The following is a 15,761-nucleotide window of genomic DNA, read 5'->3' as shown; positions in this document are numbered from 1 at the left end:
TTTTTGGAAAACCCCCCACAAGTAAATACCTTTTATTGACCAGATTGTTAGCTGTCACCTTGGCAGTTTGGTATCCTGTTGGGAATGCCTCCACCCACCTGCTAAAAGCATCTGCCACCACCAGCATAAATTGATTTTGTTTTTTGTTTCTTCCGCCGCCCCCCCTCCCGCCCGCCACCCCACATAATTTAAGGCAGGCAGCCTACATGAAAATCCATCTGTATGCTTTCCCAAGCGTCCCCATGGACTTGGTACTTCATTTAAGCGCTTCTCCCCCACCACCATGTGAGCCTGTACACACACTCGAACCAGGTATCAAGGGTATAGTCTCGGTTATCTGCGATCTGTAAAGCAGCTGCGATCCTGCGTTGCACCGTTATAGAGTATACACACACACCCAGAAGAGTTTCCAGCATGGCTCGGCCAAGTCCCACATTGTCACACTCTACTGTCTTAGCTGCCTCCTGGGGAAAAGTATTTTGAGATGGTGATACGGATGAGGCATTAGCTACCATCATACTGCACTTGTCACTATTTCGCTTCGCACTTTTGGTGGGCTGGCTGGCCAGTGCTCGCCCAGTTCTCTCGCAATCACAGTGGGACACAATGGTCCCTTGGATGCTATCAAACCGGCTACACACATAGAGTTGCCGGCTCTCCCCATCTCAGTCCCTTTTCAGGACCCGTGCTCATTAGCAGGATTCTCAAAATAGAGGCCCATTACCAACCACCCTCATGGAGAGGAAGGGCTTTTGCGAAGGTACTTCTCACGCCGAAAGAGGCGGGGCTCGAAGCCGCCCATTGCTGCTACCTCATACAGCACTCAAATTCAGGAATGATCACCCTGGCCTCTGATACTCTCCCTCACAAAGTAACTGGTTTACTGGCCCTTGATTAGAAAGAGGCATAGTTTATTTGGACAGCCTTCCCCCCCCCACTGACCCCCCCCCCAAAAGTTCCTCTTGATGGCCCTGAGGGTCTCTACAAAAGTGCTTGTAGTGGTAGCCAAAGCAGACCAACATTTTCCTACCTGGATGATTGGCTGCTCGTGAGTTGGTCATGTCAAGAAATGTAAGCAGCAACCCCTGCTGCACTTCAACTCCTTCATTCCTGGGATTCCAGCTAAATGTAGACAAGTCAACTTTAACGCTCATGCAAATCATAATTAGTTGGGATGGCTCTGAACTCGTTCGTAGCAATGGCCTACTTACCTCAAGGCTGATTCCTTGCCATGAGGGGTCTCATTGCCCAGCTTTGTCTCAGTCCTCAGACTACAGTATGATCCTGCTTGGTCCTGTTAGGTGCACACTGCCATGTGGCTTTGTCACCCTGTTTACACAGCTGCACCTGCAGTGCCTCCAAACATGGTTAAGGATAGTCTGTGTCCCAGTCAAAGTTTCTCTTCTATGGAATGTGCTGATGTCACTCACCTGGTGGGAGAGCAGAGACATGGTTTTACGTGTGAGTCCCCTTTGTTCCTGTGCCACTTACAAAGAGTGCATCTCTATGACCAGACAGCCCACAACTCCTTGTCCCCCAAAAAATCCAGGCTGCATATCAACCTACTTGAGCTTCAGCCAATTCACAAAGCCTGTAAGATGTTTCTACCCATTATCCAGTCTCCATACATCCAAGTCAAGTCAGACGGTATGAACACAGTCTAACATATAAACAGGGAGAAGCAAGATCCACCCCATTCTGCAGAGAGGCAATGCAACTTTGGAACTGGTGCCTGAGGACACCAGATCACCCTCTCAGCAGTACACATTGCAGCAATAATCAACTCCTTCTGCAGACACTTCTAGGTGGATCACGAGTAGGAACTCCTACCTGTTGATAGTGTAGCGCCTTTTTCACTGCTCCTATCTTAGAATCTCTTTTTGACCCCGCGGAACAAGAAGTGCCTGTTATACTGCTCCCAGCCTGCCCAGGACCTCAGCTCCAGAGGGGATGCCTTCCTGGTACAATGGTCAGACCTGTTTGATGTATGCCTTCGCTCCATCCCCTTGGTACCTTGTGTACTTGGGGAAAATCAAGCTTGTTGGGGTGACAGTGATCCTGACTGACAGCCCCCTAGTGACTGAGGCAGTTCTGGTTCACCACCATCCTAAAGTTAGCTTCCCATCCATGTGTCCACCTACAACCATTCCTGGGCTTGCTGTCCTAGAATATGGGCAGGACAAACAACCCCAACCCTGCTTCCCTGCATCTGGCAGTGTGGCTTTTGGATGGACAACAAGCATAGAGAGGTCGTACTATCAGAATGTTCAGTCAACCCTAAACAACAGCAGGAGACCCTCTCAGTGGAATAGCATTTACACTGAAGTGGATACGATTCTCCCTTTGGTTCTGGAGTACCACTTACATCCTGAGGCATCGGGAATACCCCTCGTACTGGAATATCTTCTCTCACTGAAGAAGTCAGGCTTCTCTATCTACTCCCTATGTGTCCCACATAGTAGCTCTCATTGTTTTCTATGCCCTGGTGGAGGAGTGCTCAGTCTTTACCCATCCTACCAGGGCCGGCTTTAGGAAGTGCAGGGCCCAACTCGAACATTTTCAGTGTGGCCACCGCAGGGATGACTTAAAAAAACAAACAAAAAACGTGTAAAAAATAAAAAAAAGCCTTTAATTTCTTAGCAACTGTTTCCCTATTAAAAAGTTCTGATTTAAGGGATGTGCCACAGTATGTATTGTTTGTACCAATAGGGTAACTATACATCCATATTTTCCCGGACGGCGATTTAAGAACCAAAAAACCTGACATGTCTGGGAAAATACGGATGTATGTTAACCCAACCTAAAGTTCTTTTTTAAAAAGATGGGCCTGAACTAGAAATGAGCTCTGTTTCACATGTGTGGATCCCCACCACTCCCTGGGGATGTGCTCGGGTGACCAGATGTGACCAGATTTTATAGAGACAGTCCCAATTTTGGGGTCTTTTTCTTATATAAGATCCTATTACCCCCCACCCCCGTCCCGATTTTTCACATTTGCTGCCTGGTCACCTGAGGGTGTGCACATGTGTGGGTCCCAGCTGCTCCCTGCCACATTGAAGCAGGTGTGGAGGGTTACTGCCCTGGGAACTGCAGGGCACCAGTGGACATGGGGCTGGTTGGAGGCAGGGCAGGGGCTGACTGGAGATGGGGGCTGGCTGCAGGCAGGGCAAGGGGGGCTGCGGCATGGGTTGGCAGGGCTGGAGACAGGAGTGCGGGACTGGCTGGCTTCAGGCAGGAGGGTGCGGCAGGGGTGGGGTGCAGGGCTGGTGCGGGCAGGGCAGGGGTTGTGGGGCTGGCTGGAGACGGGCTGGTGTGGGCAGGGCAGGGTTGCGGGGCTAGTGTAGGCAGGGGTGCAGCAGGGGCTGGCTGTGGCAGGGGATGCGAGTACAGCCCAACCTGTAGAATAAGTGCCCCCTCCTTCTCCCTCCCCGACAGGGGTAGCAGCAACAGCAGCCGTCCTGAGGCTCAGGGGATATTTAAAGGGCCCGGGGCTTGCCTGCTTCTACCGCCCCCACCCTTTAAATAGCCGCAGGAGCCCTGGGAAGCAGCGGGGCTCTGTGGGCTACTTAAAGGACCGGGACGGCAGATGCAGCTGGAGCACCCCACTCCACCACACTCCAGGGCCCGCTGGGAGCCCCAGGCCCTTTAAATTGCCCTCTGGGGAAGCCGGGTCACCCTGGTACCGCGCATCAGCTCTTGCTTGTGCACCGTACCGGGGCTTGGGCACAGAGCCATCTTAGGGACGGAGACTGATTCAGGGGAATCGGTGAAATCGGCCTAAAGCCGGCCCTGCATCCTAGTACTGTGAAATTCCTGAAGGGCAATATAAGGACAGTCCCATCCTATCCCCCACTCCCCTTCCCCCTCCAGTTTCAAAAACCTGTCCCTGCCAGGGCACTGAAGCTTGTCCTTTCGGCTCTTGTGAGACCACCATTTGAACCCTTGGTCTTCTGCTGTTTCCTCCAGCTTTCTTTGAAAAGTTGCCTCCTTGACAGCGATTACATTGGCTAGAAGGGGAGAGAATGTTGGGGTCCTTATGGCACACCTACCTCATACAGTTTTTCATAGACAAGGTTCTTCGAGTCAGGGCCGCCCAGAGGATTCAGGGGGCCTGGGACAAAGCAGTTTCGGGGGCCCCTTCCATAAAAAATGTTGCAATACTATAGGAGGCCCCTGTGGAGCCTGGGGCAAATTGCCCCACTTGCCCCCCCTCTCGGCGGCCCTGCCACTTAGACCTGATTATCAGTGATTTCAGTGGTCACTTAACAAAACAAAAGACTATCTATGGAGCGTAATCAGCTCTGTTGTCTTTAAACAGTGGAAAGGGGAAGGTCAAATAGTACCTGTGACTCAGGCAGACCATCAAGCAAAACACCTTCCCACCCTCTCTTGAGCCTCTCAATCACACAGGCTAATTACAGTTTCTATTAGCTTTTACTGTACAATAATGAACATTTCATTCCCACCTCCCTCACCTCTGCATTCAAGTGATTTTAACCCAACCCCAGCCAAAAGCTATCACTTGTGGCAACACAGACGTTCTGGATACCTAGGTAATTAGGTGTGAAGTAAATAAAATCTGTCCTTAAGCCTTTCCCCCATCCCCAGCGCATCACTGCGTCAGGAGAGCTCATTTAGATTGCTTACAAATCATAACTTGCCAACATCCCACCCAAATGAATCACTGGCATCTCATAAACAAAAGATGTTAAGAAGCTAGCAGTTCATACTTTCAAATCTTAACTTTTCAGGATAAATGTAATTTATCAACACTTTATATGCTTTAAAATGTAAATCAATTCAATCAAATTTCTATAACAATCACTAAATTTCAACAGCACATAATTAATCACAAAAAACTGGTGGAGAGCGTTGGGAAAGTGTGGTGTAGGGGGTGTGTGAGGCGGAAATCCCTAACCAACTCTAAACATAAAGCTTCAGGTTGTGTGACACATTTCATCTTGCCATTCAGAACACAGAGGCCAAAGGATTTCCCACCCCTCTTCACTGACAGCCTGGATTCTTTTGGATTTCCTTCTAGTAAATACTGAGATACAGAAAGTGAATGTTAGTGAGTCAGGACAACTTAGTGGCAATTCATGACTGGAATCAAGCCATGTCGGTCAGCCATGTCTCAAGCAGCCAGATTATTTGATCATCAAGACTTCAGATTTGATATTGACAGTGAGTCTATTGTGCTGACAGTCTAGTTAATGTGCCTAAGTACCACTTGCATATCTACTGCCCAATGAAGACTCTTACGTCAGAAATTATGTAACAATTGGTAAACACAATTACAAAATATATAATTAACCAATAAACCAGAGTCCCAAAGGTGGACTGTCATAACAGCTATCCTGCCTTCAACACTTTTTGTTGTTAAAAAAAAATCATTAAAAGATTACATGGGAAATATAATAAAGAATAAAAAGCAAATATCTTGAACTCTCTGATTATCCCCAGATAATTTGCATGCCATGTAATCATATTACGATCTCTGGCCGCTGTAATACTCTACGCATTTTACAACAGCCAGAGGTAACTGCAGTACTGAGCCACAAATCTCCAATGTTCTTGTGTCAAAAAGGAAATGGAAAAGTATAATTAACATGACTTCTTTAATCCTGAAAGCAGGACCTCATTCTCTCCTCTTCCCAGGAGGAGCAGGAGGACAACCATTCTCACTGCAAGATCCCGCACCACATCAAGGCATCATCTACCTAACAGCCCCTGGCAACCTAACTTCTACACCTTTGTTAAAAAAAACTCCTATTTGAAAATATATTGCATAATAAATAAATAATACATGTAAAGATTAAATAATAAGCATAATAAAGCTCAAAGATAGAGCAACAATATTCCTGTAAGTTCATCATAGGACAGAACTATTAAGGTTGTTGTAATTTGGACATGGTAAAAGAAACCCAACAATGCAGAATAGATGGTAAATCTATTCTGTTCACAACTTTAGAGGTGGATAGTAAACAAAACAAATAAACTGAAACCCATTGTTAACTCATAGACTCATAGGTCAGAAGGACCAATATGATCATCATAGTCTGACTCCTGCACCAAGCAGGCCACAAAACCCTACCCATACACATTTAAAACAACCCGAACCCATGACTCAGTTATTGAAATTCTCAAAATTAGAGTGAAGACCTCAAGCTGCAGGAATCCACACAGCAAGCGACCATGCCCCACGCTGCAGAGGAAGGCGAAAAACCTCCAGGCTCTGCCAATCCGCCCTGGAGGAAAATTCCTTCCCACCCCAATATGGCGATCAGCTAAAACCCTGAGCATGGGGCAAGAACTCACCAGCCAGCACCCAAGAAAGAATTCCTCTGCAGTAACTCAGTTCCATCCCATCCAACATCCCCCACAGACCATTGAACAGACTACTGCCGATAATCCAAACTAGTATGAGAAAGCCATTGCAGGCAAGTCCATCTGTTCTTTTCTCCAAGACATTTCAGAACAAGAAACCCCAAGTAAATGGTTATGTGTGAACCCCTGAGTAAGGCGTACATGAATCTTTGGTCTTGCCTGTGGACCTAAAGGAGCTTACGGACATTTATTGTTTTGGTTTTTTCCATGTGTAGACTCGTTTACAGACCACGTCAATTATGTTTTTACAGCACCCAGCACAAGTCTGTTTAGTTTGCTTGGGGCCTCTGGTCCCTTAGTAAATAATAAATAATAATATGGTTCATTAATGCTTTAATGACCACATGTTGTAACTTAATTTTGCAAAGCTGCTTTTTAAAGATAATTTACAAAATTACTCTATAAGCTCCGGAAGTTTTAGGCCTTTATTTATTATATGCCTCCTCATTCCCCTAGCACCGCCCCCTGTGGAAACACTGCCCCCGCCCCCCAGCCGCCCGCCTTGCAGAAACAGACCCTCCTTCCTCATGCCACCCTGTCGAAACACTGTGGGCCAAGAGGAAGTTTGGGGGCGGAGGGGGAAACAGCACACGTAGGCAAAAGAAATATTCCATTCTATGCATGCGAAAGAAGTGGCTGAGCCATGAAAGCTATGATTGAAATAAATTTTAGTCTCTAAAGTGCCACAAGTACTCCCTTCTTTTTGCAGATACAGACTAACCCGGCTGCTACTCTGAAAACCGGACAAATAGGGACCAGATCAGAGCAGCAAAATAGGACCCACCCCCTCCCCACTTGGCCCCACCATCACACCCTCTCACACCCTAGTCCTCACACTTGCTGCGTCCCTCTAGTCAGTCCCCCACCGCAACTCACCTCCTTTCACTTCTCCCTCCCTGCCAGAAACCTCTAGTCTGCCCCTAAACCCCTGCTGGCTCACTGCTTACCTCTTGTCCACCCGCCACTGCCCACCCGCTCGCCACCGACTTGCTGCTGCCCCCCCCCCCCGAGTATATAACTCATTCAAAGACCCAGGGTCACTATATTACTGCACACAGCAATCAACCAGTGCAGTTGAGGTAAATCTCTGATTATGCACTTGTATAACTTTTACATGACTTTGTATTGAACTTTGGTAATATGTTATAGGGGCCCCAAGTAGTATAATTAAGTAAAAGAAAAATTTTCATAGAAGTAGAAGGAATCTTTCCTCCACTTGTAATCAATGCCCTATTGAATGAATGAGTGTTGAATGAGGAAGGTGGTAAGGCAGGCACCCCAGACAGCTGCAACCCTTGAGAGGGACTGGAGCCAGACCCCCAGACCAAGGAGCTTTGCCTAGGGCTGAGTGGGACAGAGTCTGGGTGCTGGGTGCATCTCTGGCTGGGCACGGGGGGACCCCAGTGAGAACAGAGGCTGGAAGACTAGAACTGACCCACCACCCAGCCTAGTCCATCCCAGAGCCCAGGACTGAGAGCAATGATGCACTCCCAGCACTGCTAGTGATTCTGTGGCGTGCATCAGGTGGGATTTCAAGTGACCCCTGTCACGGAGTCCCCGGGCGATGCTCTGAACTTGCTCCCCACTAAGCCAGTCAGGACTTTGGGACCTCCTCTCCCTTGGAGCAGACTGTCAGGGCAAGAAGCTCACACTCTTCACCTCCTGGGTCTCTCCTTGAGCATTCAGCATCCTCTGCCCTCCGGTGCTTCCCACAGCGAGCCCACCCAGCCGAGGTCCTGGGAAGCCACAGGGTCGCACCCCACTTTGCAGTCAGACGTGACTCTTTAGCCAGCCAGTAAAACAGATACAGCGAACCGGACCCTCGGCTGGGTCCATTCTGGGGGCAGTGAGCCAGACCCTCATGTCTGCACTTCACTCCTCGTCCCCACCACAGCCCCAGACTCAACACCCCCTCCAGCCCCTCCTTCAGTTGCACCTTTGCAAGGAGGGGCCCAGGCCATCAGTTCTAGGAGACAGAGGCCAGACATTTAGGTGCACTGGCCCTTTGCTCCGCAGCAATCACACCACCTTATCCCCTACCTAGATACTTAAGAACCGCCTAGGGGACACTGAGGGACCCAACACAATCAGAGCAACATTAGAAACAGTCCCAGGTCATCACGACCCCTCAACCCTCTGCTAAATTCACCCCTGTTTTCCGACCACTCCCCTACCCCACCGCCCTGCAAGCCGGTCTATTTATTGTTGCAGGGCAAATGAAGGAGCCATAGTTTAATGGACATTTTCAGCCCCTACAGCGGTCTTGCAGCAGGGAAAACAGAGTTGATGGGAAGGAACTGGTTTGGATAGGACCCCCCCTTCCTTTCCAAAATAATTGGAAAGGGAATTAGATCACGCCGTGCCTCAATTCCCCTTCTGCAGGGAGATAGGGGGGAGATAAAAGTCTCAGCCTGCCGTGCCATATTGCAGACCGGGGGCTTTTTTCCTGGTTACAATTACGTTCATGAATCCTAACCTTTAGTCTGAAACAACCACCCAGGCAGGCACAAATCTCACCCTCAAACAGCACACCCTGAAAACCACAACACCACCCCAATATTACAAACCTAGGGGGAATTCACAGTCAAACACTCACGGTTGAAGCCCAGGGCAGCGCTGTCAGTGAGTGAGTGAGGTCACTGCAGAGATTATTGCTGTCTCCCACCGGACCAGAAGCTCGGTACTGTCTCCTCCCTCCAGGTGAGTGAGTGCTAGAGGGAGGGGACGGGAGAAGAAAGGCTATGGCTTGCAGCCTCTCTCCATGCCCCCCTCCTGACCTGCACTCAGCCTGCCTCTGGTCACGAGCAGAGCAGTCAGCGTTTCTGGTTGCCAGAGAGAGACTGCTGCTTAAGAGCTGCCTGGAGACAGCCAGCCAGCGCGGGCCCGGCCGGGGCCCTGTCAGGCAGCGGGGTCCGGGGCAAATTGCCCCACTTGCCCCCCCATCTGGGCGGCCTTGCTTCGAGTGCTTGCTCATGTTCATTCCATTGTAGGCTTGTGTGTTTGCCACATGCACCAGTGCCAGAAGTTTTTTCCTCAGTAGTATCCATAGGGGACCGGCTCTGGTGTCCTGTAGAGTGGTGCCTGTATGCGCTGATATAAGGAGCACTGCTGGCTTCCCCCACCCCCTTCAGTTCTTTTTTAACTGCCAGTGATAGTGCTGGAATATTCCCTTGCTGCAGCAAGCTTTACCTTGTTATACAGTTACAGTGTTCCTATTTGTAATTATACTGTATACAGTTGTTAGTGTTTTTCTGTTTAGTTTTTAATAGTTCCCTTAACGTTTAGTGTAGAAATAGTCCCCTACAGGACTTAGCCCAGGGATGGGATATGCCCCAGTCCCCAGACTTCGAGCCTTCTGACTGCTGCAAAAAGCCTATGCCTGTCAGTGGTCCCTACCAAAGCTGTCTGAAGTGCTTGAGGGAAATCCACGTAAATGACAAGTGTTACATCTGTAAAAGTTTCATGCTGCTCACCAAAAAGGAGCAGGACATTCGGCTTCAAGCACTCCTTATGCAGTTGTCCCCTGCACTAGCCTCCGAGCTGGCCAGATTAGCCTCCACTCTGAGCACTGCCATGTCAGTGCTGTGTGTGCCACCAGTCTCTGGGACCTCCCCATTCCCAGCACTGGATAAGAATCAGAAAAAGCTTGGGAGAGGGCAGTGTCATCTATCCCGTAAGAGGAAGAAGAGAGCTGGAGGTGAGCAAAGACTTCGGTGAGGCAACTCACCCCTTCTGGCCTGTAGCCAGGCTCTAGTGTCCACAGAGCTATCGAGCTTCCTCTGAGACTTGCCCGCCACGCCAGGAAATGGCCCTTACACCTTCCAGGCTGCTTCAGCCTTCTGTTGCCGCTGACGCCTGCCAGTGAGGTTGCCCGTTCTAGGGGCAAACTCACCATGGGGCCCTTTTAGCGATCTCTGACTCCGCAGCACTGATCCCCAGCACCGTTGCAGGTGGCATCCTGCCAGCAGTCTTCAGAGCAACGCCGCCGGCCCTCCAATATGAGCAGATTACCTGCCAGAGTTCCTGGCTCCACTTCCTGAACTCTAGGCACCGCTGTCTGGGATCCTGATGTTGATCACCAGCTGTCTGGCAGAGACGGACAGAGGTGAGTTGCCAGTCCCCAGAGGCCCAGCACCGGTCCCCTGAGCATCTGCATCACTCTTCAGACTCACAATGCCGGTCTCCGGAGTCTCGATACAGGTCTCCAGAGGCCCATCGCTGATCTCTGGAATAGAGACGAAGGTCTCCCTGCTCCTGGTCAATAGAGAGGCACCACTATCAGAGTGCGAGGCATTGATTGCCGCATTACCCTCACTAATCTGCCATCACCGGAGACACGGCACCAAGTGTCGACATCCCAGCACTAGTGCCCAAGAGAAGAATGTGGGGACTGCCAGAATGGAAAGGGATGACAGGCGAAAGCAGTACCTCCTTGGTCCTGAGACAAGTTTCTTCCTCCTCAAGCTGGGAAAGCAAGGAAGGTACATTGCCTACAGGCCAAATCACCCACCGGAGGCGTCAGGATTCCACTAGTACTGCCTGGCCTCTGAGCCAGTGGCCAGGTCCATGGCAGTTCTGGAACCCTTGGGGGTTTCCTCAGATTTTGGAGTCAGTCTCAGAGAGATCTGAGAAGCAGTTGGCGACAGTCGCCCACCTGCCCACTGAGGAGGAATCAGAGGACAGTCCCCAAGAGCAGCCAGCCTCAGCCGAGGCTCCCCTGGCAGGGGAAACGAAGTTGACTGACCCGCCTATACCTAACTTCTCATCCTCTTCACCTGATGAGGTAGTAGTGAGGCCTTCATCAAGAGCTACTTAAAAGGGTGGCAGTGAACTTGGGGCTAAGGGCCAAGGAGTTGTTGGAACCCTTCACCCTGTTCAACATTTTGAGTGCAGCTGCCCCCTCTTAAGACGGCCTTACCCATCCACGAGGGAGTGGTAAAACTGATCAAGGCCTTGTGGCAAGCTCCCTCCTCCCTGTTCTCATCTCCAAGCGGGTGGAGAAGGAATATTATGTCTCCAGCCAAGGGCTTTGAATACCTTTTTATACCCACTCCTCCCCAAGCTCACTGGTCATATCCACGGCCAATGAGCGCGACAGACATGGGCAACTGGATTCGACCCCTAAGAACAAAGAAACGAAGCTCAATCTCTTTGGCAGAAAAATTTTATTCAACTACCAGCTTCCAATTGAGAGTGGCCAATCACCAGGCCCTACCTGGCCACAATGACAATAACATTTTAATGCTTTATAAACATTAATAAAATGTTTTGATTGAACCAACATGTACAAGGTAATGGGCAATAACTAGCCACATCGGGGGAAGTAACAGTGTCAGAGGGGCTGTATGTAACTTGTTTGTATCAGTATAGAAATGTAGCTCGGAGTGTGTCTCGCCTAGGGAGGAACGGAAGGTCCTGCCGTTCAACGAGCTAGTCCATTGTTACGGGTATACATGTATTAGTGGTCCGGTAGAGTTTATGGGATACTAGTACCGCGCTTCGTTGACAATAAATCTAGCCTGGTGCTTTCGTACCTTGGTGGAGTTTGTGATCATTGGGCATTCGCTCAAGGTCTGCTGTGCCAGCTCTCTGCACAGAGCTGGGGCAACACCCAGGGAGAACACAAAGAAAACACACGCATGCAGCTGAACATCTGACCACGCCATGATCACTGATTTGGTAAGTAAGCAAGCTGTCCTCTGCAGGAATTGCGATCTAACATAACAATAAAAACAAAGCTAGGAAAAATCTCTTATCCCCTCCCTGCAAATCCCCACAAAGTTGGATGAAATTTGGACCCGCTGGATTACCAGCAGGAGAGGCCCATATGAATTTTAAAAAGACAAGGGCAAGACAGTGGCGAGGACTGCCCTCCAAGCAGCCTCGGACATGGTGGACTCTGCAGCCAGGACTGTGGCTTCAGCCATTTCCATGAGGAGCGTGTCTTGGCTGCAATCGTCTGGGGTGTTGGTGGAAGTAAAGGAGTCAATCCAGGATTTCCCCTTCAATAGCCTGGCACTGTTTTTGGAGCAGACCATGGATTATATGGCCTGAAAGATTCTAGGGCTACTTGGCACTCCACCAGCTGCGTAACAAACAGGTATTTTTGAGGATGTGATCGAGCGTGACCTTCCAACCAGTATCTTGGATCCAACACTCCTTTTGTTTTCTAACTGTTGATTGCCCTACCTCCCTGCTTGGTCTTCTGTAACATCAGACCAGTGGGTGCTCACCACTGTGGCGGGGGGGTATAACCTCCAATTCCTTTCTATCCCTCCCTCCCACCCCCGCTCCCCGTACCTATTCAGGGACCCTACTCGTGAGCATCTGCTCGCTCAGGAGGTCCAGGGCCTCCTGTAGGTCGGGGCTATGAAGGAAGTTCCACAGCATTTGAGAGAGAGAGGGTTTTACTCATTCAAACTTTTTATTTTATGCCCCATCCTCAACCTGCAAAGCCTCAACAAGTATCTCAAGAAGTTGAAGTTCAGCACGGTCTCCCTGGCCTCCATCATTCCCTCCCTGGATCCGGGAGACTGGTACACTGCCCTCAATCTGAAAGATGCTTACTTTCATATTTCAATATTTCACGGCCACAGAAGGTTCCTACCATTTATCATCGGGAACACCCACTACGAGTTCGCAGTGCTCCCGTTTGGCCTAGCGATGGCACCAAGGATATTTACAAAGTGCATGGCAGTAGTCTCAGCCTACCTCAGATGTCGGGGTATCCAGATCTATCTGTACCTTGATGACTGGCTCATCAAGGGCCGCTTCAGGAACCATGTCCAGTGCAGTTTCATGACACTGCAAACCACCTGTCAAGCACTGGGCTGTTGATAAACAAAACTGAACATTGGTACTGGTGCAGAGGATAGAGTTTATCAACGTGGTTTTCAACTACCTAAGCCAGAGCATTTCTGCCAGAAGCCAGATTCAGGGCAATGTAAGATCTGATCGCCCAGGTCACTGCCCACCTGCTCACCACAGCCCGAGTCTGTCTCCGGCTGTTAGGGCACATGGTTGCATGCACTTACATTGTCCAGCACACGAGACTCTGGCTCCAGCCTCTCCAGATGTGGCTGGCATCTGTCTGTTCCCCGGCCAGACCTTAACTGGACAAACTTCTCACGGTCCTGCAGTGGATACTCACCTCACAGCAGTGGTGGTGCAACCCAACTCCGGTGTTGGAAGGTGTGCCATTTGTGAATCCACGACCCACGTTGTCCCTGATTTCAGATGCATCCAACCTCGGTTGGGGAGTGCACCTCAGTACGCTCAGAACTCAGGGTTATAGTCTCTGCACATAAACATCAGAGAGCTTAGGGCCATCCACCTGGCTTGTGAATTGTTCCTTCCCCATCTGTCCAGTTGTGTAGTGCAGGTGCTGACAGACAATATGGCCTCTGTGTTCTGTCAACAGACAGGGAGAAGCTCAATCATCGGCCTTTTGTCAGGAAGCTCTTCCTCTGTGAGACTTCTGTATCCAGCATGCTACCCACTTGGAAGCCTCACACCTCCTGGGTGTCCAGAACTTGCCGGTGGATCGCTTCAACAGGTCCTTCTCTCCCCTCGAGTGGTCCTTCCATTTGGAGGTCATCAGGATGCTCTTCCAGAAGTGGGGAGCTCCCCAAGTGGACCTGTTCTCCACCAGACAAAACAGAAAATGTCACCAGTTCTGCTCTTTGCAAGGTCTTGACAGTGGCTCGCTATCCAATGCCTTCCTCCTGTCGTGGTCAGGTGACCTGATGTATGCCTTCCCACCAGTCCCACTGATTGGCCCATGGCCCTCTTGAAGATCAAGAGGGACAAGGCATAAATCATTATCATCACCTTGGCTTGACCACACCAGCATTGGTTCGGCATGCTCATGGACTTAGCAGTGGCAGCCCCGTGGGCACTTCCCAGCTGCCCAGACCCGCGCTCTCACAATCACTGACCATTACTGCACCCAAACTTCACCTCTCTCCACCTCTCAGCGTGGTTGCTGAGTGGCTGAATCCCAAGAAGCAAGTCTGTTCTAGTCAGGAGAAGAAGGTCCTCTTGGGAAGCAGAAAACCCTCTACCAGGGCGACATACCTGGCAAAGTGGAAGCGCTTTTTCTGCTGGGCATTGGAATGGAATATCTCTCTAATCCATCCTAAATTATCTGCTTCACTTAAAGGACCAGGGCCTGCCTTGTTCATCGATGATATGGCCACTAAGCGTACTTTCAGCCTTCCACCCTTGTGTCCAGAGTAGATCGGTATTCTCACATGAGATGATGATGATCAGGTTCCTGAAAGGCTTATTCCAGACCCAATTCCCCAGTGGGATCTCAACCCAATTGTCTCTAGACTCACTGGCTCTCCCTTCGAACCTCTGGCTTCCTGCTCCTTTTCACATTTGTCGTGGAAGGTTGTGTTCCTTGTAGCTATTACCTCGGTGAGGTGAGTCTCCAAGGTTAAAGTTCTGGTGTCTGAGCTCCCGTATGCAGTGTTCTACAAGGACAAGGTCCAACTGCTTCCCCATCCAGCATTCCTGTGTGTGATGTTGCAATTCCATGTCAACCAGGATGTCTTCCTCCCCATGTTCTGTTCAAAGCCTCATGTGTCCAAAGAGGAGAGGCATCTGCACATCCTAGATGTCAGGTATGCCCAGGCTTTCTACCTGTAGCGCACCAAGCCCTTCTGGTGTCTTCTCAGAGGATTTCGGCCTGGATCACTGCCTCCATCCATATTTGCCACCCATTATGCCCTCAGTTGGAGGCATAGGTGCAGGCATGGACCAATGGACACTGCTATTGAAGAATTTCTAGTCCCGAGTGCACATTGCACGCCCACGTTAAATACCCATAGAGCAGGAGTCAGCAACCGGTTGATCACGATCGACTAGTCGATCCTGAAGACTCTCCCAGTCAATTTGCGATCTCTGGTGGTGCATCGGGTCTGTGTCTAAGGTAGGCTCCCTTCCTGCCCCAGCCCCCCGCTGCTCCCAGAAGTGGCCAGCAGCCCAACAGGCCTCCGTGGCCTTGGGGGAAGTGTGGGGGCAGGAGTCTCCGCACGCTGCTCCTGCCTGCAAGCACTGCCCCGCAGCTCCCATTGGGGAACTGTGGCCAATGGGAGCTGTGGGGGGCAGTCCCTGCAGAGAGGGGCAGCATGCGGAGCTATATGCCCCCTCCTGAGGTGCTGCAAGGGTGCGTTGGCCCATTCCGGTAGTGGAGAGGGGTTGGGACCATCTAAGGTAAGTGCTGCCCCCTTCAGTGGGCAGGTTCTGAGTGACTCTGCACCGTTAGGACCAGGAGTAGCATAAATACAGCAGGACCAGCATTTGTCTTCCACCACCCAACCTACAGCCTCCCGGAGCCAGCAGCCCGTGTCCCCTCATGCACCCCAAGT

The 15,761-nt window shown here is 50.4% G+C and overlaps 1 protein-coding gene across 10 annotated transcripts in view; it reads left to right on the top strand.

The window, feature by feature from the left end:
- Positions 1–15,761, top strand: part of HP1BP3 (heterochromatin protein 1 binding protein 3) — a 91,109-nt gene that overhangs the window by 46,752 nt on the left and 28,596 nt on the right. The window lies entirely within an intron of this gene.

This window comes from Chelonoidis abingdonii, chromosome 23 (genome assembly GCF_003597395.2).
Source record: "Chelonoidis abingdonii isolate Lonesome George chromosome 23, CheloAbing_2.0, whole genome shotgun sequence".
In the NCBI taxonomy this organism is placed as follows: Eukaryota; Metazoa; Chordata; order Testudines; family Testudinidae; genus Chelonoidis; species Chelonoidis abingdonii.
This window is presented reverse-complemented; position numbering and strand designations above follow the sequence as displayed.